The sequence below is a fragment of the Microtus oregoni genome, unplaced genomic scaffold (genome assembly GCF_018167655.1).
Source record: "Microtus oregoni isolate MIOR12 unplaced genomic scaffold, Mior012 000048F_ref0000485, whole genome shotgun sequence".
NCBI classification, from domain to species: domain Eukaryota; kingdom Metazoa; phylum Chordata; class Mammalia; order Rodentia; family Cricetidae; genus Microtus; species Microtus oregoni.
Window position 1 is genome coordinate 6,876,365 of NW_024543222.1, and position 23,033 is coordinate 6,899,397.

The 23,033-nt window shown below is 47.6% G+C and overlaps 1 long non-coding RNA gene across 1 annotated transcript in view; it reads left to right on the plus strand.

Annotated features, from left to right (window-relative positions):
* Positions 1-14,400: 14,400 nt before the first annotated feature.
* Positions 14,401-23,033, plus strand: part of LOC121436109 — a 156,771-nt gene continuing 148,138 nt past the window's right edge. The window contains exon 1 of the long non-coding RNA XR_005972652.1: positions 14,401-14,803. This is a non-coding gene — a long non-coding RNA (uncharacterized LOC121436109). The remainder of the gene's footprint in view (positions 14,804-23,033) is intronic.

Sequence of the window (23,033 nt, forward strand, 5' to 3'; positions counted from 1 at the left end):
CATTCATTTCTAGAACAGCTCAATTGGAATATGAGCTAATTAGAGGTCACAACAAATGGGGTATGGAGAATACAATAAACAAATTTATGTTTTAATACATATATTTATATAGATGATGGGAAGTCTGAGAAAAGAAAAGTGGATATCTCATATTGGACCAACTACATCGCCTTGCTAGTGTCTTCCAGCCTGAAGGATGCACTCCTGACAGGCTTGGGAGTCAACACAGTGACATCTGCAGAGTTCTGGAAGAGATGCTGGGGTCAGGGTCTCTGCTGCCATGAACTTGAGGTTCAGTTCTCATCGGACTCTTAGCCTCTGGTCTCGCCTGTCTTGTTTCAGCCTTTTATGCTTCCTCTTGCTTTGGCAGTTGTGCCAGAAGTGAGTAAGGCAATAGCAGCCTTCTTTGGACTTGATACTTGGCTTGGGTTGATTCCAGAACATTCAGTCTTGGCTGTCTCACAACCGTTATTTGTGTACATCCTCTTATATATCCTGTCTCCCAGTTTAATGAAGATTTGCTATGTCCTTCTCTGCAACTATTATGCCTTTCTTCCCATTTCCTGCTGCATAATCCTGAGGACCTGAGTTTGGACCCCCAGAACCTGCATCAAAGAAGAACCAGTAACTCCAGAAGTAGGGGAGTGGAGACAGGCAACTCCCAGGGGTTTGCTGGCCAGCCATTCAGGTCCAAATGGTGAACTTCAGAGTTAGTGAGTAGAGTTTGCCTCAAAAACTAAGTGAAGTACACAGAGGACTTTATCTCTGGCCTCCACATGCTCATAATAAGATACAGATACAGCCCCGACACAAACACACACACACACACACACACACACACACACACACACACACACGTGCACATATGCAGCAGAAGTGGATGCAGACTCCAATGAAGTGGACTCACATCTTTATCATTTTGTTCCATGGTTCTCTATCTCTGTTGTGGGTACAAAAGCATCTTATTCCTTATATAAAATGCTGTAGTATTTACACTCAATCCTTGTACATTCTCTAGTGATTTTTAGATCCTCTTTAGATGATGTCTAACGGATAATGCAATGAAAATTCTGTATAAATCATTCTTATAGCTCTTAGATTTGGGCAGCAAAACTCATGGGGATGGAGGATCTGTTTGATACATTTTTAAATACATGCTGACACATGGTGTCATGAATTTTAGCAAAAATACTGCTTTTATAAGGAACAACAAAAAAAGCAGAGCCATCATGCTTCTTTTACTCAGTTATTTCAACAAATATGTAGTTAGTGTCTATTTTGGGTGAGGCGTAGTGCTAGGTGCATAGACAGGTCAGAGCAATCTTCTCACACCAGCAAAATAGTAATAATAATAACATTGGTGATAATAATAAATGATGACAAATTAATAAATGAGATCATCTCCTAGGACTATAGAAAAAGACATGGAGACCCAAGTAGAGAGATTCTCCAGCTTGCAAACCAAGGCTTAGGGCTCTTTAAAAAAATGAGGACCTAGAGCTGGAGAGATGGCCCAGCAGCCAGGAGTAAAATGTGGCTGTCATGAGGACCCAGCACCCACACAAACAAACCAAGTATTCCATGCACACATGTAACTTTAGTTCATGGGGAGCAGAGACAGAAGGACCTCTGGGGCATGTGAGCATCCAGCTTGTCAGAGAAAACCCAAGCTCCAGATTCAAGCCGCAGGCTCGGGGAGAGACCCCCTCCCTCAAAAGGAATGAATAGGCAGATTAGGATTGAAAAAGACACCGGAGACTTTCTTCAGGCCTCAACATGTACACATCCACACACATGCACTCAGACACACACACATGCAAATAAATAGATCCTCAACATTATCAAAACTGAAACCACTTTAAAATGGAGACCTTTGAGCAAATACTTATTAGGTGTGGCATCTCCCTTTCCCCTTTTGCATGCTCTACTGCTGCACAGATTCAGCATGCCCTTTCCTTAGGCGGGAGGTGTGAAATACATCTCATTTAATGATGACATGACCTATTATTGCTAACTTCTAGTTTGTGGCCATTAAAAGAAATATAAACCATTTAAGGACACCCAGAGAGATACTTTCATGCTTCATTTATTCTGGATTGCCTGGGTTGGACCAAGTCATAAGTCTTAGAACAGGAAAGGGCATTGCCCCACCCCTTCATTTTATAGGTGAGTTTTGAATGACTGGCTACAAGCCACACCGTGAGCTAGAAATGTAATCGGTGACTAACTTGAAATGCTGGTGCCCGCCAGGAAGTATGCTTTAACACCAAATTAAATGGCTAAGACAGTAGGATATATGGTCACTTCTTGTTTCCCTGGCTTGTGATAGAAATCTCTAGATTATTTGCCATTAATAATATTGTCCAGCCATTTAGAATGTGCTGTTGATATTAGCAATGCACTATCCCTTTGGGGCTTCGGATAGCAGTGAAGATGACTGTGTTCCAGATTTGTTTTGGTCGCCACTATAAGATACTGCAGTGATATTTCATTTGTGTTTTAATAAATAAAACTCGCCCTAAGAGCAGAGAGTAAAACAGCCACACTGGTCAGCCTTACAGACCAGGCAGTGGTGACATACACCTTTAATCCCAGTAGCCACACTTGTTTGCCATAGAAACTGGATGGTAGTGGTGCACACATTTAATCCTAGCACTAGAGAATATAAGACGGGAGGAGACAGCTCTCAGTCTCATTCTGAGGATTTCTGGAGGCAGGATTGCCATTGTGGACTGAGGTAGAGGTAAGAGCCAGTGGCTGGCTACTTTGCTCTTCTGACCTTCAGACTGAACCCCCAATATCTGTCTCTGGGTTTTTATTAATCATGTTACAAGATACCTTGACCAAGAGGAGCTTAAGGGAGAAAGAGTTTAGTTCACTTTATAAATCCAAATTATAGTCTATCATCGTGGGACAGTCAAGGCAGGAACTTCAAGCTGTTGGTCACATCACATCTGTAGTCAAGAGCAGAGAGCAAGAAATGCAAAAGCGCTCGCTTGCTTGCGTCCAGCTTGATTTCTCCACTCTTACACAGCTCAGGAGTCTCTCTGACTAGGGAATGGTGCCATCCGCTGCGAGCTGAGTTTTTCCACATAAATTAATTTTAATAATCCACCACGTACAGGACAGTGAGCCAACCTGACATAGACAATCCCTCATTGAAATACTCTACTCAGATAATCCTGGAGCTGACAAAACTAAACAACACATCAAATTTCCTCAAGGTGCTTTCATTCTCATTCAGTGGGGGAAGCATCAGCCTATAGATAGAGCCATCACTTAGATACATAGTTTCAGTGGGTTAAACATCAGACTATAGATCTATAGATAGCCATAACTTAGAAACAGTTTCAGTGGGGGAAACATCAGACTTTAGATCTATAGATAGCCATAACTTAGATACATGGTTTCAGTGGGGGAAACATCAGACTTTAGATCTATAGATAGCCATAACTTAGAAACAGTTTCAGTGGGGGAAACATCAGACTTTAGATGTAGCCATCACTTAGATACATAGATTCTTCTCACTGGGCAAGGGTAGCTTGTTCTTTACCACTTTTAATTCTTGTCTCTGCTTGTGCCTGTTATTGTAACATACAAATGCATTTTATTGAGTACCCCATATCTTAAATTGCAGCTAGCCTAAGATAGTAAAAGCATTCTATAAGGTTCACATCTTTAAATTTATCAGTTTTTTGATTGTTTATTTACAAAACAATCAATCAGCATTATCTAATTCCAAAATATTTCACTGTGCCCTAGTTCATATCCATGGGGAGTCACATGTCAATGGCTGCATCCTGACTCTATGGGTCTATCTGTATGTTTCATACAAATGCAATCAAACCATTGGTAGTCTTTGTATTTGGCTTACTTACTTAACATAATATTTTCAAAATTCATTCAATACTGCATTCTTTTCAATAGGTATATAATAGTTCATGGTATATCTATATAGCACCATATTTTATTCATCCTCTCATCTATTTATGGATGTTTGGGTTGTTTCAGTGTTTTGATTATGATGATCAATGCTTTGATTATGACATTTCTGTTCAGTTTTTTTGTGTTGTCTGTGAATGTCTATTTTTAGTTTTTTTAGTATGATTCAGCAACTCTGTGTTCGGTCACCTGAGGACTGCTCCCCTGCTTTCCAAGGATGTGCATCATTTGCTAGTCCCACCCAGGAGTTTGTGAGGATGCCAGCTTCTCTCTCTCACTAACACTTGGTGTTCTTGCGTTATCTTCAAACAACTTCCCAATCTGATGGTTTATTTAATTTTCTGGTTGCCTTGACTACGCTCTTCAGTATGATGGTGAGTAAGTGTTGAGACTGGGTTTCCTTGCTTTGTTACTGACCAGAAGTCATCCACCTTTCACCTACTAAGTAAGTACATTCAATGCTCATTGAGGATTTTTTTCCCCCAAACATTCCACACGTCAGATCAAGAACATCTTTTTTTTTTTTTTTAATTCTAGCTGATGATGATGGCTGGCCAGTTACTTTTCCTGTATCAGTCAATACAGAGATGACTCTGTAGTTATATCCTTCAGCTGATGGCCAATCACATGGGTTTCATATGTTAAGGCATTTTTGTATGCCCGGGATAAGTCTCATTGGCCTCTGGTATCCGACCTTTGTATAAATTGATGAATTGGTTTTGGCAGCACTTTGTTGAGGGTTTTAGCATCTATCTCACGGGGTTGTTGGTCTGCACATTCCGTTTCTCTTGAAATCTTTGTCTTGTTTTCTATCAGGGTAATATTAGCCTCATAAAATGAGTGATGAAGTGTTCTTTTATTTTTCCGAAGAGCTTAAGAAAGATTAGCGCTAATCCTTTATTAAATGTTTGACAGCATTCATCCATGAAGTCAGCTGGTCCTGGCTTTCCTTTGTAAGGTTTCTTTTTTTCCCCCAATGTAAAACTCTTTACTTGTCAGTCTACTTAGAAATTCTGTTTCTTCTCGACTCAGATGTTTCTGAAAGTTGGTAGATTCAAGACCTGTTTGTCACGTGATCTGAGAGCTACCCTTCGCATCTGCAGCAGCTGCTGTTGGCGGTGTAAGATGGCCAGCTTGGTTTCAAATGGTGGAACTGTGAAACGAGGCCCCTTCCGTTCTTTGGAGGCCGACTCTGCTGGTCCTCATCGGCATGCTTCCGTGAAACCAGCCCAGTTTCCCCAGCCCCACAATGTGCTTTCCTGCCACCCTGTGCTCGTTACTTTTCCTATACTGTTGCTGTGCTGACAGAATCATATGGAGGGTTGCCTGGTTAGGTTTTCTGTCAACCTGATTCAAGCTAGTGTCACTCGAGAAGGAGAAACCCCAACTGAGAAAATGCTCCCACCAGATGGGCCTGTGGGCAAGCCTGGCAGGGATTTTCTTGATTAATAATTGGTGTGGGAGGGCCCAGTTTATTGTGGGCGGGGCCCCCTTTGGAAGGTGAGGCCTAAGTTGTATCAGGGAGCAAGTCAGTAAGCAGTGATCTTTCATGGTCTCTGCTTTCAGTTCCTGCCTTGAGTTCCAGCTTTGGCTTCCCTCAGTGGTCTGTGACCAAGAATTTGTAAGCCAAATAAATCCTTTCTTTTCCAAATTGCTTTTGATCATGGTGCTTTATAGCAGTAGAAGCTCTAGCTAAGACAAAGAGTTTACTGTGTCTCACAGTTCAGTTCAGGATGTAGTTGATCATGGTGGTGGGAACGTGAGGTAGACTGCAGTCAAGAAGTCGAGAGGTGAATCCTGATGTTCAGCTGACTTTCTCCTTTAAGAGGTTTGCATTTACCTTCCTTCCTTTCCTTTCCCTTTTTTCTTTGTTTTATTTCCTTTCTTTTTTCTTCCCTTTCTTCTGTCTGCCTTTCTTTTACTTCTTTCTTTGCTTTTCTTCCTCCTTTTTTCTTCTTTTCTTTCTTCTGTTTGTCTTTTCCTTCTTTCCTTCCTTTCTTTCCTTCTTTTCTTTCTTCTGTCTTTTCCTTCCTTCCTTCCTTCCTTCCTCTCTCTCTCTCTCTTTCTTTCTTTCCTTCCTTTCCCTTCCTTGTTTTCTTTCCTTTCCTTCCTCATTTCTCCCTTGCTTCCTTTCTCTTCCCTCCCTCCTTCCTTCCTTCCTTCCTTCCTTCTTTCCTTCCTCCCTTTCCGTGGGTACGGTGAGCACATGAAGGTCAGGGTTGGCTCCCTGTGGGGTCCAGGGATTGACCCAGGCTATCAGTCTTGGCAGTGCACACCATCTTGCTGGCCCATTGATACCTCCTTCTGTTTGATGTGGAATTCCTGCTCATGAGGTAGTTGCTCCGCATTCGGGGTGGGTCTCTCCACTCCAGTTAATCTTCTCTGAAATCACTCTCATAGATGTACTCAGAGGTGTGACTCCTGGGTTGATTGTGCACAGCATCAAGTTGACTACTAACTTGACCATCTCAGGTGTGAAAGGATCCAGGACAATCCATCCTGTGCTTGGCATAGTATCTCCTTACGTAAGTGTTTATCTATGTGCTCTGTTGGCATCTGACAAGCATCTACTAGGTGTTGGGGGCACCTCCAAGACTGGAGCTATGAAGTAGAGTAAAGCCAGAGACTCTGAAGGTTCCATTCTACTGGAGGTGTGGGGGGGAGAGAAACCAAATAGACAGCAGTTGTTAAAGGGCTGAAGACAGCTCTGCCCCACTATGTTACCTGAGGGATGGGCTCTGGCATTGGACAGGTGGAGTTCCAGAGTTAGATTGCTAGTTATCAGGGCAGGATGACAGCATCTGACTGGTGTGCGACCAAGGGATGGGGGTCACCTGAGCCTATCTGTCCTCACCCCATTTCCAGTCTAGTTCTTAGGACAATTGCTTGAGGGAAGTTTATATGTGCAGAGTAAGATGCTTCTGAGACCCAGTGCTGGGTCTTCTAGCTCCTGATGCAGCAACTGCTCCCACTGGAGAAGGCTGAGCTTGTACCAGCCAGTGCTAAGGATGAGGGTGAAAGAGTGGTGAGGAGCGGGGCTCCATGAGGCTTCCATGCTCAGGAGGGTCTCTTCTCACAGGCAAGGAAGGAGTCAAATTCAACTGAGCCTCCTCCAGCTCACAATCTTAGGAGATACATGTAGCACGAATTTAATTGGTCTTAATAATAAAAACCTGGTGTCAACTATGGGGACGAAAGCTGAAGGATCAGAGAAGCAGAGCGGCCAGACACTAGAGAGTTCTTACCTGTCTCCACGAATCCTCAGACTAAACGTTCTCTCTATTAAATCTAGCAGTCTGAGGGCAGTCTGAGGTTTCACAGAGATGGCAGCATTCTGAAGCTCAGTCTGAGGATGAGCAGAGACAGGATCGCCCCTTTGGTCTGAGCATTGGTAGAGGTCAGAACTCTCTAGTGGCTGGCTGCTCTGCTCCTCTGATCCTTCGGCCTTAACCTCTATATCTGACTCCAGGGTTTTATTAAGACCAATTAACTTTGGGCTACAGGTGCCACAGAGTTGGAACCATTTTGCTTCCCCAGGAAGATAGCCTTCCCTTTGCGAAGAGAATGGAAAGCAAGAAGGAGCAAGATACACAGATACTAATGTTGCCTCCCTTTAGTGCAGTTCCTCATGTCGTGGTGACTCCGACCATAAAATTATCTTCATTGCTAGTTCATGACTGTAATTTTGCTACTGTTATGAATCATAATGTAAATATCTATGTTTTCTGATGGCTTTAGGCAACCCTGTGAGAGGGTTATTCGACACCCCTCCCAGAGGGGTTGCGACCCACAGGTTGAGAATCACTGGTCTAGACAGAAGCCACGGCCCCATGGGTGTGTTTGGGGTTCATAAGCACTCCTTTCAGTCTCCTGTTCTCACCTCCTCTCTCCTTACAGGCCATCTTTGTGTGCCTCATGTAGACTCTTATCTTCCTCAGAGTTTTGTGGGACTTGGAGAAGGTGGACAGGCTATAGCTTGTAGCTCGCCATAGTCTTGTACAGGTTCCATGAGGCCATGTTCATGTAAGTATGAAGCTCTTTGAGCACACCCTCCTTTCCCTACCCTTCCCTTTCTCTCCCTCCCATGAGCCTCACTCATTCCCTAGGTAGATCAGCTTCTATTTTCATGCCATCTACACATACATGATCTTATGTGCCTATAAATTCTAAGACACAGGAATGAGACAAAACACGCGGTGTCGTTTTGCTGAGGCTGACTTAACCTGCAAAAATACTTTCTCTAGTTGTAGTCATTTTCCTGCCGGTGACGTAACTCCACTCCTCATGGCTGTAAAAGAATGTCATTGTGCAGAGGCTCCAGCTTCTCCTTAGCCCTCCCTCTGTGGTCGAACACCCGGGTTGTGCCTGTCACTCTGCTGTTGTCAGGGATGCTGCAGTAAATGTGGGTGTGCAAGCATCTCTTGGATATGTTGACATTCAATATTATCTTGGCAAGGAGCTGAGCTGCGAGTCCTAAAGCTCCATGGCAGCCCTTCAATGCCATGGCTTAAGTGGCATTTACACCCTCCTCTGTGGATGGGATTAGCCTGAAGAATGTCTTGGCTTTGAATTGCGCTCTCTTCCTGGAATGGTTATGACTGGACTCTTGTCTTCCCAAGGGCAGCAACTGAGTTGGAAATGAGACCGTCAAGACTTCTATTTAAATGCACTATCAGGTGACCTCTATCTACTCTGGCTACTCAAGGATGCTAGCTGGGGCTACTGCAACAGGTACTATTGAAACTATTGGATGCATCCTATCCTTCCCTCCCAGGGGAACAAAAGAACAAGTGTCCACCAGGCCCTGGCATGTCCCAAGCCCCTTGATAATATGTGTTCTTCTCCTGGCAGCTTCATGTCCAGGGTACTGCTGTGGGGTGGGGGCTCAGACAGTGATCTGTGAATAGAGAGCATCTGTGCTTGGTACCTCTTCCCCATCCTGTTCTTAGGTAACCAAACCACTGTCTTCAGACTGAGGACCTCGCCCATCATGTGACCCATCATGTGATAGATTATCAGGAAGATCTGGTGGTGTGCAGCTTTCTGGCATCAGGATATTAGATGTGGATGGAGAGTGTTATCGTCAGCGCTGGGCATGGAGCCCAGGGCTGGGCAGGAAGTGCCTCAACAACCTGGGGCTCTTTGTCTCTATGGGGCATCTACAGAGCAGCTGACTTCTGCTAAAAAGGCCAGAGGCTGATTCCTCATCCCAGGGAGACCTGCAGTGTGGCCATTCAGGCAGACTCCAGCTTTTTGGGTTAGCTAAGTTAGCTCAGGACTATCGGGTTGAACTGAAAGCCACCATTTCCTACCTGGGGAGAAGTGGGGTGCCAGAGTGACCCTACTCTCAGTTGTGATGCCCTAGCACTTTCAGGGTGCTGCTGCCTCACTCTCTGACCTTGAATGAGTCATTTGTCCTGCCTCACGCATGATTTTCCCAAGAACGAGCCTTCCGTTTCCAGGCTGAAGGTCCTATTTACATTGCTTCTCCCTGCTCTGGGCTTGGATTGCATGAATGAAGGAGGGAGTGGGTAAAATGAACGAAAGTACAGCCATTAGTTTTCTGTCGTACAAGGAAGAGGCTGTGGCCTCTTTGTAGGTTTGTCCATGAGGCTAACCCCTTATTTCCCCATAGGGAAGACAGCTTCTGTTCTGGCTTGACCTAGGTCCTGCATCTGGCCTTCTCCTCCTTCCTCCCTGGACTTTCTTTTGCCGAGAGTCACCTCTCCAGCCCAGTTGTGGTTGTTGTCTGGCCACTGGGGAAGCAGATGAAATCTGCAGGTTTCAGCACTAGAGTTAAGGGCTGGTTCAGGCTTCTACTCAGGTGTAGGAAGCTGAATGTCTCCATCTCTCCAAGCCAGTGTGCTCATCTGTTGGGATGAGGGGCATAGGGTAGGCAGATAGGCTTGGCAATACATGTTGGCCAGTGTTAGCTTCCTTTCTGCTACTCTTCCCTCCTTTCTCCTCTAGTCCCCCAAATTCCACGGTAAAGAAGAAATCGACCTTCGGGTGTTGAATGAATAAGTGGGGTGACTAATTCCAGAACCTCCAGAAAAACAAAGCCTTACTATTCCTGTGTTCCAAGGGGAGTGTATAATATTTGCCACCTCCTTTAGGAGTGGGAGGTGGTGGGAGTGGAGGGCGGCCTAGGCATTTGCCCAGCGCAGCTCACTCACGTCTGTGCATCTGAGCTGCACCCTGGAGGGGAAACAAATGAACTGAGGGAGAAAGGAGGGCACCTGAAGTGAATGACCCAGCTCCCATCTTTGATAACGTCTGCATTTAAAAGCTTCTTGCAACATCTGGGTGGGGCATCCCAAGGCATGACCATATTTCATTTAGCTTACCTGAGAAAGGAAGAGGGTGTGGGTCCCACATCCTTCGTCTTCTGGGACCAGTATCCTGGGTGCCAGGTGAAAATGTAGGTCTCGGGCATGGCTGCCACACTCTCAGGAAAGGGTTGGTTTCATCACGTGTGATCTGCTTCCTCTATCACCGCCTGCCTCCTGTCATCCCCCGAGATAAACACTCCTTTCCCTAATTGTTCTCCTGCCATCTGGTCCCTTCCACATCATCATTTTATCTTATGTCCCTGTCTTCCCTTGGAGCCCCAGGTTGGCTGGCCCTGGATGCCTTCTCTGACTACGTGATCCGCTCAGCTCTCCAAGTCTGATGTGAGGAGAGTGTGTGTGGACCTGCATGGTTGGTCCCATGTCCATCAGCTTTGTAACTTATCTCTTCCTGGGAAAAGCCTTTCTCAGCCGGAGCCTCTTTTTCCACTGTGTGGTGGTTTAAATAGGAAGTGTCCCCCCACAGGCTCAGGCCTATGAAGATTTGGGCCCTGGTTAGTAGTGCTGCTTGGTGAGGTTTAGGAGGTGAGACCATGTGTCACTGTGGCCAGGCTTTAAGAGTATAAGATGTGACCTCTCAGCTTCCTGCTTTGGTCCCTGTTGCTATGGTTACCCTGTCCGTATGTACTCTCCCTCTGGAACCGTAAGCCCAAATGAACTCTTTCTTCCATAAGTTGTTCTGCTCTTGGTATTTTATTACAGCAACAATGGAGCAAATAATGCATATTTACAAATTAGACTTAAGACTTTTCTTGTTCTTACTGTACTGTACATGTATTTAATTTAGTCTCTTACCTATGTGTTCTGACTCCCACACAAGGAAGGAGAACATACATATCTTTATCATTATATCCCCAGCAATGAACACAGTTCCAAAGTGCTTAGCACAGCAGATAGATGTGTGTTGAATGACTACAAGATTTCTGATTTTTCAGACAAAATGGTACCTACTCTTGTTTTTCATGCCACCTCCAGAAAACACGATCTCTTTCATCCATGATTCTACAAACCACCAAAAATATTAACTGGACTAGGCTAGAATCTTCCCAGTAAGACCGGTTCTCACAGATTATTACAGATGGGTTGATCGGGATATCAGAATTAGCCAGTAAGGGCTAGAGCTTAAAGGGCCAAGCAGTGTTTAAATGAATACAGTTTGTGTGTTGTTATTTCGGGGCGTAAGCTAGCCGAGCAGGCGGCCGGGGTGCTGGGAACGCAGCCCCGCCGCCCCTATTGCTACAGTGGGGGAGACTCATGCTTCAGAGGGGCTGGGCCCATCAGAAACTTGCTAGCTCAGGAATACTTGGTTGAATCACGGCCTCCCTCCCTACCCCCTAGACTAGCTCTCCATCTTTCTGGTTTTCAGTTATTTGAATCTCTGCATCAAGAATGCAAAACCCAGGAACTGACTTCCATTGACTCGCCCTCTCCTCCGGCTCACCTGCCAGGCCTCTTGGCTTGTGCAATTCTCCCTTTGATCTTTTTTTTTTTCTATTCTGGACACCAGTGCCAAGTTCATCTGCATATTTTAACCAGCCAATATTCATATCCCGAGATCCGAGAGATTCGTGCAATGTGTGGCCCCAGGCCAGCCATGGACGCTGTTGAGTTTTCTCCATGGCAACCATGGCAACCGGTTTCTGAATGCTCTGCCTCTTTTGCTGGTCAGGAAGGTTCTCAGGGACACGCTTCTGGCAGAAAGGATGCTTCAGGGAGAGATGGAGGCTCCACTTAGCTAAAGCAAACACTCCGCCCAAGAGGTTTTGACTTGCAAAAGGTTTTGATTAGAGCTATATATGGGTTTATCCCGACTTGCAAAGTTAAAATAAATAAAACCCCATGTGCATCAGTAGATGCAGTCTGACCCTTGGAGTTTGGTGAAATTATGTCGTCCTTCTCTCTCCTCCTCTCTTCTCTTTTCTGCTTCCCCCCTCTTACCCTTCGTTCTCCATCTCTTCTGCCCCCTTCTTTTTCCTCTGCCCCCTCCCCCTCCCTTCCCTTCCTCCCCCATCTCCCATCATCTCTTTTCCCTCCCAGTCTTTCTTTTCTCCTTCCCATTTCTCTATCCCTTTCCCCTTTCATCCTCTTTCTTCTCCTCTCACCCCTTCCCATCCCTCTCTTTCCTGCTTGCTAGCTCAGTTACACTCTCTCCCTCCCCCTTGTCCTCTTCCTCACTGCCCCTCCCTCATTTTCTTTGTAGTACTAGGGATTGCTCCCAGAGTCTGTGTATGCCAGGCAAACATTCCATCACTCGTGAGTTTTCATTTTAAATTTGGGATCTCATTAAGTTCTCCAAGTTGGTCTTGAACTCACTCTTTAGCCCATATTGGCTTTGAACTTGTGATTTCTCCACCTCAGCCTCCTGAGTAGCTAAGGCAATAGGCCTATGCCACCAGACCGAGGTGGAGCTTGTTTCTGTCTCCCTTCACCATGTACATATTATTATTATTGGTTCCCTGTAGTATTTACATACATTTTAGCTCGTTCTTACTTTCTAGCCCTCTAAGATGGTTGGGACTCTTTCTATATAGTTCTGGCTCTTGACCCAGATTCATCCTTTTTTTTTTTTTTCAAGTCTCCCTGATACCTTAGGTAGGACAATAGAAAGGTACTTCCAGGTCCTGGGGTGTCATTGCATGTTGTCTTTCATAGTGGAGGGAGCAGAGAGATATTTGTGTGTGAATGCAGTGATCCATTATAAACATTTATTTGTGTGTGTGTGTGTGTGTGTGTGTGTGTTCGTATCTATTTGCAACCATAGCTAAGCACATTCCTATTGCTACACCTGGAAGTTTTTAAACAAGGACTACGAGACTCCAGCTTGCCTGGGTACAGTTCATCCCATAGCACTGAGGAGTTACCATGGACACACCGCTCTGCTCTTCCGAAGTCTTCAGGATGCTCATGCTGTCAGGGGACAATTTAAAGCATCAAGGAATGGAGTGAAGGGAGCATGCAGAAGAACCAGCAGCGAGGCAAATCCACCTGAGGCTCGGGGATCATTTTGAGAAGACAGCAAACCTGTCGCTGCCATGGCTACGTGAGTCTCTACTTTAGGAAAGATCTGGAGACACTGGGCAGGTCCTTGTGGCCACGCTGAGGTCCTCTCCCTGGAGTTCTGTGCACTGCAGACCTAGGGGTGTGTGTGAGGGGGGTGTGTGTGCAGTTATCTGTGCTCTTGGTCTTCACTTTTGTCCAAGTTTTTCTGAAAGCCAGAAAAACTCTCTCTCTTTCTTTCTCTCACTCCTTCTACCCATCCCTCCAGCCCTCTTCTCCCCTCCAATCCTTTCTTTCCCTCCCTCCCCCTTCCCACCATCTCCCCCCCCCCCGACCTATTCAGTTCTTGGGCCCTTTGTTGATTGGCACTTTTACCTCTTTGATATTTAATGTGTGCAATTATTTGTAAATTCTGGATATTAACCCCTTATCTCAAGGGTGTAGATTTTTTTTTCCATTTTGTGGGCTGTTTATTAACTCTGCAGATTCCTTTGCTGTCCAGAAGTTTTCATGTGGTCTCATTAGTTGATACTTGGGGTTAGTTCTTATGTTGTTGATGTTCAATTCAAAAAAGGTCTTGCTTACTTCAGTATCTTGAAGGGTATCCTGTATGTTTTCTTCTAGAAGTTTCTGGTTATACATTAAGGTCTTTGATCAATTTGAATTGATTTTTGTATGAGGTCAAATATACAAATCTGATTTCACCCTACTGCAAGCAGAAATCCAGTTTTGCTGCCATTATTTGTTGAATAGGCTTACCTTTCCCCCAGTGTATGGTTTTGTCTTCTGCGTCAAAAATTGAATGATTGCTTAGTGCCAATTACTTTTGTTAGTCTTTTATCACAACATCGACTAAAGCAGCTTCCTCTTCAGAAGCTGAAATAAACTTCTCTCTCCCCTCAGTTGAGAGAAACGAAACAAGAACTGGATGAAATCTCAGCTTTGTCTGAGCCTTAAGGAGCAGGAAGACGGAACTACATCTCCCAGGATACCACTCGGCCAATCTATCCCCCCCCCCCCCCACCTTCTGACCGCGCCCCTCCCAGTCCGTCTTTATAAAAGGCAGCGCGCCCCGCGGCTCGCAGAGCAGTGCTGGCAGTGTGGGGTACATACTGCGTCTGGGCGCCTCCAGGGCTTTCCTGCCTAGCTAGCGTCCTCCCTGTGACACCAGATCCCCGCGGACCTACAAACCCGAGCACCCAATGGGATATTCTGGGTTCGGTCGGAGTCCCCGGTGGCCCTCGCCCGCAGCTCTGGCGTCGGTCCATTCCGGGGACCTCGCTGCAGCCGCCCGGGAGTCCCGGCTCGTGATCTTCCCGCTACCCACGCGGGTCCCCAGCGCGGTGGCGGCGCTTTGGGGTCTGGATGAACAGGGGAGAAGCGGGTGGGGGCGCCGGATCCCCTAACGTGGATTACTTGGTGCTTATCAATTGGATTTAGAAGACCCGCGCGAGACCTCGTCCCCATCATCCACGGGTTATCGTTCCACCTCCCAGCTGCTTTCCCACCTGGAGGTAAGTTTCACTGCGGTGCGAGCTTGTGGATTTGATTTGCCTACTCATCGCTTGTGTTGCCTTTAGAAGGTTTCAGGATTGGAATTTTTGTACTAGTTGACCTCCCAGGGGTCATTTTAGCAACTCCTTTGCCTTCAAGTGGAACCTACCAGCTCAGATCTCTGTAGGCAGCGGCCGTTCTGGGTCATCGTCCTCAGACGTGGCTAAGCCCTTGGTTATCCAGAGAGGGACCGAGACTTAGCGGAGGAAGCGTCAGCCTTCTTGGCACTTGCCTTTTCTCGGGGATGGTCCTTCGGGACCCTTTGCTTTGCTATGCCTCTCCAAGCAGCTGCCAATTGCACGCAGCGGGCTTCTGAGGCGCAGTGTTTGGAAGCACAGGGGCTGGGTAGAGGTGGGAGCGCTTGGTGGATACGGCATTATTTGGAAGAGTGGGGGCTGCTGTGGAGCTATTGGGGGGGGTGGATATTGGCCACCCTGCGAGCATGCTTTCTGAGTGGAAAGACGGAAAAAATTTGGTCCAGCGTGTACACCCGCTACCCTCCTCTGCCTTTTTGTGCAGCTTGTATCAGGACTTTTGGCTTTGGTTTTAAGAATAATTGTAAATGAAATGAATTTGTGCCCAATAGCCTTCTCCCCTCGTCCGTTTGTGATTGCGTTGTTCTGGAGAAGTTGGTACCTGTCACCATATAGCCCGAGAGTGGGTGTTTGTTGAATGAATGACCAAGCTACCCCACCCTAAATTATTCCAGGTTCCTCTTTCTTTCTCTCTTTAGCTCTTACCCTTAATTCCAGAACCTTTCCCCGGAGGTGGTTTCTTGGGGACACTTTCCCAACTATAGGATTCCCTCTCCCCTCCCCCACCCACCCCTGTCAGCAGTCTTTAGACTTGCTTTTGGAATGTGTGTATGGTGATCAATTTCCCACCCAGAACCCCCTCCTTAGAAAGCTACCAAGCCAGGGATTGACTTTGGTAAGCACCCAGGGTCCTGAGCTCTCAATCAGCACCTGCTCAGGGAGGGAGGGCTAGGCACCACAGCAAAAACAGAGCCATTTTTCAGAAAGAGGCATTTGTGAGTCCTGACTGTCCTGTAGAAGCTGGGCTCTGGCTCCATCCTGATCCTTGCACACTGCCCAGGATGGTTCCCCTGTGGCCATCCTTCCCCTGCCTGGTTCTCTGCCTCGCCCTGACCCTAAGGGGAAGCACTTTGAAAGCTTTCTAAATGACTGACGATCCACAGCATACCTCTTCCCCACCCACTCCCCCTTCTCTGTGTTACAGGAAACTACAGAAAGTTGCATTTGGCAGAAAAACCTCCACTTGCCATAACGTTGGGAACCATGGTTCCCCACTGCTGTAGCCCACAATATTCACGACTTTGTTTCTTCCACATGCCTCCACCCGGGCCATCATGACTCTAGTACTATTATATTGGCCTGCAGCTGCCAAGCAGCCGTTTGCTTGGTAATCCAGCCTCCTGTTGGATGCTTAGGTATCTCCAAACTTACACACAACGATCATGTGCTGGTGAGGGTCCCTTAGTACGTCAGTATTTCTCTGCATTTGGGAGGATGCTCCTTGAGAAGGGTCTAGAAATTGTCTTCTTTAGGTCAGTTGGTCAAACTTCAGAAGGGCATTGTGAGTGGAAGACATTTCGGAGAGGCCTTAGAAGCCTCTCTCTCAGCTTTTCTTTTAGGGAGGGGACACAGGCACAGGGCGCGAATCTAAAATAGGCAGCTGAGTGGATGCAAGGCTTGCTCCCTTCCAAAGAGTGGATCAGCACTGCCAGGGCAGGTCGCTGCAATTCTCCTTAAAAACTACGGTGGCAGCTGCTTCCGCGACACTAGATCCACACGTGCTAGGCAGCGTGAGTTAAGACGCCGCCTCTTCTTTAAAATTAACGTTTGAGTGTAGCATGGACCTAGGGTGGTATGAAAGTTGCAAATGCAGCCCCTTTTGCTAACTTTCCCCACATCTGTTAACATCTGGCACACACCTTGGTGCAGCCATCAGGCCCTATAGGACACTGACAAGGATCCGGGACTCTGACTTATTCACAGGCCTTGCGCGTTCCTCATGGATGTTCCTCCTTGGGCCCAGGATCTCCTCCTAAGCGCTAAGAAGTCGTCTTATAAACCGGAGGCTGAGGGAGCACAGCAGGTGGGCCTTTGATCCGAGAAGGCCTGTTATTGAGAGGTCCCCTCCGCCTCCTATCCAAGTTCACTCTCCCATCCTGTCTGACAGCTGCCAAACAGGATCAAACCCCTCCCCCCCACCAAGGACCTCTTTGGAGGCCCTGACCCAAAATGGAAGAATTATCTCTCTCTGTCCCCCACTCCGCCAAACTTCTAGCAGCCATGTTGTTGAGTGAAAACTGGGTTCTTACCCGATCTGCCCTGACACGTTTCTGGAGGCAGGAGATGGATAACATCCGGTGTGCGTGAGAGGAGCTGCTGAGCAACCCACTCCATGGTTGAGAAGCACGCGGTGCAGGGCTTGTGCAGGTGACTCACAACACAGGAGTGGCAGGTGTGTCAGGTCCCAGGCTGCAAACCTAGCTGAGGCTGCATTTCCTGGTCACCTGGGCAGAGCTCAAGGGACTGGCAGTCTGGCTCCCACCTCTGAATGGACAGGGAGTTCTGGGTAAGGGATTCCACCTTTCCATAAGAGATTTCTTCTTGGTGTGCAGGGAGCCAGCATGAAGGACCTTGGGGGTTTTGGGGTGAGAGGAGCCAGCTTGAAGACTGACCAAAGGCCTTCACCTACAAGAATGCATGCAAGAAGAGCGTTGGTTCTTGGCCATCTTTTTCTTTTCTCCCAGAAAGTCTCCCCGGCCGCCAGCTTACTTGCCCCTCAGGTATGCACCTACCCCATCCTCCGGACAGAAACTCCATGAGTCTAAGCCTTAGACCCACAATATGTGTAGATCAGGGCTGCCTGTCTCTAGCATCTCTCAGCCATTGCCAGCGTGGGGGGGCTGGATGCATGGAGCATAGATGACGTTTGTATGAGGTTCAGCAGTTTGGGGGTTCCTTTCGTCTCAGAAGAACACACTTCTGAGGTCTGGCTACCCAGCCTTGGAGCACTCTGAACCTGCCCATCCACCCATCCATCACCTGCTATGTTTGTTTGTTTTTTTTTTGTTTGTTTTTGGAGCTAGGGTCTCACTCTGTAGCCCAGGCTGGCCCTGAAACAATCCTCCTGCCTCAACTTTCCAAGTGCTTAGGTTAAAGATACAAGGCACCACATACCCTATAGTGTGGGATCTGAGAAATCGGGAATCTGCTGCTACTCTCTTACTCCTAAGGCAAGGCCCAAGTGTTTTCTATCGCCACTCTGGTGAGGATCATTGCAGGAAGGGTTAGGGGAGAGGAGCTGGGGTGATGTCACTACACAGCCTTGGGACGGACACCATGGCTCTCTCCATAGCAGCCTTGCTTCTCCTTTTGGGGACTCATCCTTGAACCCAACCCCCACTCCACTCAAGTAACAACAGTTCTTCCTGGCTCTACCTGGATCCAGTTCAGACTGTCCCCTGGCCTTCCACAGTCTGTCTTCGGATTGAGGCTTGTTTGAGATTGCGTGGTTTGGAGAACTTGTTTAGCAATGTCCCCACTTCCTCCAACTTAGTTCCATTTTGATTTGTCTGGGGCTCTTCAGAAAGCATCTTGGTGGGCCTGGAGGCTGCTTGGTGGCCTGCCTTTCTAACGCGCTCACCAAGCTATTGTACTGGAGACACTGGAAGAGAGGGTTCTTGGCCAGCTACAGCCCAAATCCAGCCTCTCCCCGCTGAAGCTTCCCTGGCCATGAAGCCCATTTGCTCTGCCTCCTCCAGGCAGCCTCGGTGACTTCCCATCACTGACCCCGAACTCATTGCTCATGTCATTTGTTGGTACACTTTTCCATGGAGCCCTCTCAAATTCAGGTGTCTTTTGTCCTTAGTGAGACAGTTGTGCTGTGGGTGGATTAGTAACAAAGAAAGAGCTTTTGTGGGGTGCAGGAATGCATTAGATCTGCAGTCCTTCTCCCATGGGTGAGCCCCCCCCCCGGAAGCTTGGAAGGTGCCCCTAACTAGGCAGCTTTGTATGCGTGTGTCACAGACCACTGTGATCTCTGGTTATGACCCCAGCATCCCTGTCAACATTAGTATCCTAGTGCAGCCAGTGGCCTCTTCCATACCAAACTGTCCTTTTGACGTTGGGACAGGTCCTCGCTACCATAGCCCAGGCTGGCCTCGAACATACCACCTCTTGTCTTCTCCACCTTTGAGTGCTGAGATTACAGGCACGAGCCTCTCCACGAGGCTAGCAGCCCTGACTCACACACTGATAGAACAAGAAGATGGGGTTTGACCCCCTTCATGTTTTTTTGTTCCCCCTTCAGTTAGGCTACTGGCTAAGTACACCATGTTCTAAAATCCCCCAAGCTCCCTGCTTTTTAGATGGAGTTTGTGATATGTCAGCGGTACGGGCGGGGGTGGGCGGGGGGGTCCTATACAATACCATTCCTGTTTGGTTCTATGAAAACCCCAAAGCCCAGAGGAATCCTGCAACCTGCAAGAATGCTGAAGCAGCAAGTCTCCATCCAAGAATTCTTTCTGTACCATGAATCATCACCTCCTTCCTTATTTGGTTGGTTGCTACAGGTTTTTGCATAGACGTCCGGAAGCCAGGTGCCTTTGTGTGCGGTTAAACAGAAGTGGCTGTGTTTCGGGGAGCACAGCAGGGGACTGTGGTTCTGTAACCCTAGAAAGAGATCAAACCCCTACAATCTGGGACCCCCACCCAGCCCAGCAGCTTAGAAGAAGCTAATCTTTAGCATCTTTTTGCCTAAGGAGTGGATCCCTGACCTCTTTTAACGCGGTCAGTTTGTTTTTCTTTGCTTTTACTGGACCGAGACGTCTGGGGAGGTAAGGATGGGAGGGCTAACCTCGTCTGCTGTCCAGTTCCATCTGGCACGCTCCAGAACCATCCATGGAGCATCCCCTTCCCGTAAGTGTAGACATATTTCCAGTCACATGACTGTGAGCTTCTTCCCTCCTTCTGGCTTTACACTGAGTGCCTCCTGGGTGCTTCCTTAGACACTGGTGCTGTGCCTTTGGCTCGCTGCCCGTGGCCTCTTGTGGTCTTTGGTGCCAGTGAGAAACCAACTTGAAGGTGTAACATTCGTCCATGGAGGAGGGGATCTGTGCTGCTTTACTTAAAGAAACAAAGGTTTCTGAGATGCTGGTCTTTAGGGGTTTCTTCTGTATTCAGAAGGCGCTCACACTATTAGGTGACAGTCATTGTGTCTGCAGTTGTGACTTCTCAACTCATTAAAAAATATCCAGCCATTATTGTGATAAAATATGCACAAGGTAAAAATGACTATCTTCATCATTTTTCTGTGTATAGTGGTGGCATTTCATCTTTTTGTTATGCACCTGTCTCCCTCCATCTGCAGGTTGCATTTGTCCAGAGATTCCATATTCGTAGTAACTCCCTATTTCCTGTCTTTCTGGCTCTGGAAACCCGTCTACTATCCTGTCTATGGCTTTGAGTGTCTAGGGACATGTCATGACCTAGGTGACGTGGCTTGCTAGTCATTTAGATGATGTCCTCAAGTTCATCCTTGCTGTAATAACGTACACACTTACTTTCCTTCTTGAGTCCCAGTGTCGCCTCATTCTGCTTAGGCTTATATCCACCTTTTGGCCACGGTGAATAATGCTTTATGATTCTGGGTGTAGATATTCATCTAGGCTCCTTTGGGTTCGTAAGCAAAAGTGGAATTACTGGATCATGTCGTGATTTCATGTTTAATTTTTTTTTTCAAGATCTACCCTGCCTTCCCCTGCAGCTGCACCCTTCCGGCCTTGCTAGCGACAGTGCACATTTTCCTGCCCACGTTTGTGCTCCCTTTCTCTTTCCCTTCCCCTCCCTTTTCCCCTCCCTGCCACCCTCCCAAGCTCTGGGCTGCTTGTAGCCTTGAGGAAGCAACCTCCAGTAGGCGCTAGCTTCCCCAGAGGAACCCAGGGACAGCAGAGTTGCCAGGGGTGGCCCCCAGTTCTGAGTGCACTGTAGCTGTCCCTTTCAGAATGGAGAAGCTAGGTGACCTTGTGACCTCCTGAGGTCTTACCAGAGTGGTAGTTTTCCAATGCTTTTGTGCCCGTGTCCCATCTGACATCACCACCAGCCCAGTGACACGGTCAGGTGTCGTCACATCTGACAGAGAAAGGCTTTCAGGCACACTTGAGTGCAGTCAGGGCTGGTGGCCGAGACCCAGGAGAACTCACCCCTAGCCTGGCAAACGTGGGAAAGGGAGGTGTTTTGAAAGCCTTTGGTGTGGAGATGTGGAGGGTAGAGGGGGACTCTGGGGTGAGTCCTCTCTCCCTGCTTGTCCCACATCCTCCCATTTTCACATACGAACATTGCTGCTGGTAGTGTTTTTACCGACTTTCTATTAGCGAGTCCTTTCCTATCCAGCTGAATGGCATAAGGGACAGGGTTTGAGCCCCGTAGGGAGATGTCAGATTTTGTGGGAGATCCTGTGGAGAGCCAGAATCATGGGTCCGTTCAGGTGGCCTCGTTTCTTCTAGTGTTTTCCAGTGTGAGCCCCTAGAGGGTCTGTCCATTCTGGGTTGTGATTGGATAGTTCACACCTGCATCCACCCTCCAGGTGGGATCAGGCATCTTCAGTGAGTGGTGGTCTTAGCACCTGGGGACACTGAGGGACAGGCTTTGTTTATTAGCCTTGCCTCCTAGATCACTGCGCCTTCCTCTCTCGTGGTGTGAGGGAGGGACATGGCCTTGTGTCCCCAGGGCCACCGTAGAAGCTGTTCTTTGCCATTTTAAAGTTTTAAACCGTGTTTCTTTTCACTTTTAGAATTAAGCGTCAGGAAGCAGAGGTGCTTCCCTGAAGCCTCTCCGGGTGTGGAAGGAGTCAAGCTTCCCACGCCTCAGGGTTTGCTTCCCTTAGCAGGGGAGCAGATGACTCCCTGTGACCTCTTCCAAGGGTGAACTCTGCCCATGACCTCTTCCCCTTGGCTTTTAGGCCATACTTGTTTAGGAGCTCGGCTGAATTTCAGAGAATCTGTGGTTGCTGGCAAGCCCACCTAAGAGTTCAGGTATTTGGAGTTTTAATTAGATTTCTGAGTGGAAACCAGGGATGTGGTTAACCAGAGACCTGAGCTGGTCCTCGCTTCTCGCTCCACCCTGACCACCAGGCTGTCTGGGCCTTTCCAGGGTTGGTTTTTCTCATTATTTAAGTACCTTTTCTGTATCCTGGCCCTGCCTTCTCCTCATTGTCGTGGGAGACTCTGGCTCCCCACGCCTCTTCTTTCTAAACTCTTTCTCTAAGCCCCTCATCTCTATGGCAACGTGTTTGCTTATAGGTAACAGTTTGGAAAAGGTATACCTGTGGCTGCATGTGTGCTTCACTGGTCACACTGGCCATTTGATGGTGTCACTTGAACTTATATGCCATACTCAGCCCAGGTCCTTTAGCTGCATCATTGGATTGTGGGTCCCAGGTGACATCAGCTGCCAATCATTGGGGTTCTAGTAGGAAGAAAAATGAGCCAGCCTCCAGTCCTGCCCAGAGGCTACTTTTTTCATTTCCACGAGTCCCCACAGTCCTGAGGCTCTTTGAGGAGCATTCCTAGGATTTCCGACTTTGAGGATGGAGCCATGATTCCACACAGTGTCCTGCCCGCCCCATTCATTGTTGCTATGGCCGGAACTGCTTTGCTAGGCCTCTGGGCTCAACTCCTCGTCTATGAAAGGAGTGTGTTTACGTTTTTCAGAGAAACTGGCTTGACCCAGCCTAAAACGGTCCTGGGTTTCAAATAAGTGAGGGGTTTGGGGTCTGTGCTTTGGGGGCATTGATTGGTTCCCTTCCCCCCGATTCTTACATCATCCGCATCCTGCTTCCTTCTTAAGTTAACTTCTGGTGGGGACAGAAGGGGCAGCATCTCAGGCCTCCTGATTGCAGATCCTTCATGTTAGGATTCCTTAGGGCAGATCTCGCTCCCCCTCCCCCACTACATTCCCCATTGCAGCTATGGCCAGGAGATGGATCATCACATGATTGGTTCCTTTGAGATCACATGCTTCACATGAAAGCACAAACTCCTAGGAAGCAGAAGTAGATGTGGGGAGATGCCCCTCAGCACTTGATGTGAGTAACTTGGGCAACTGGGCTCATCTGAGTGTATGCTTCCCTTTGGGCAAGGAGTTTGGGTTGGCTTCTCGT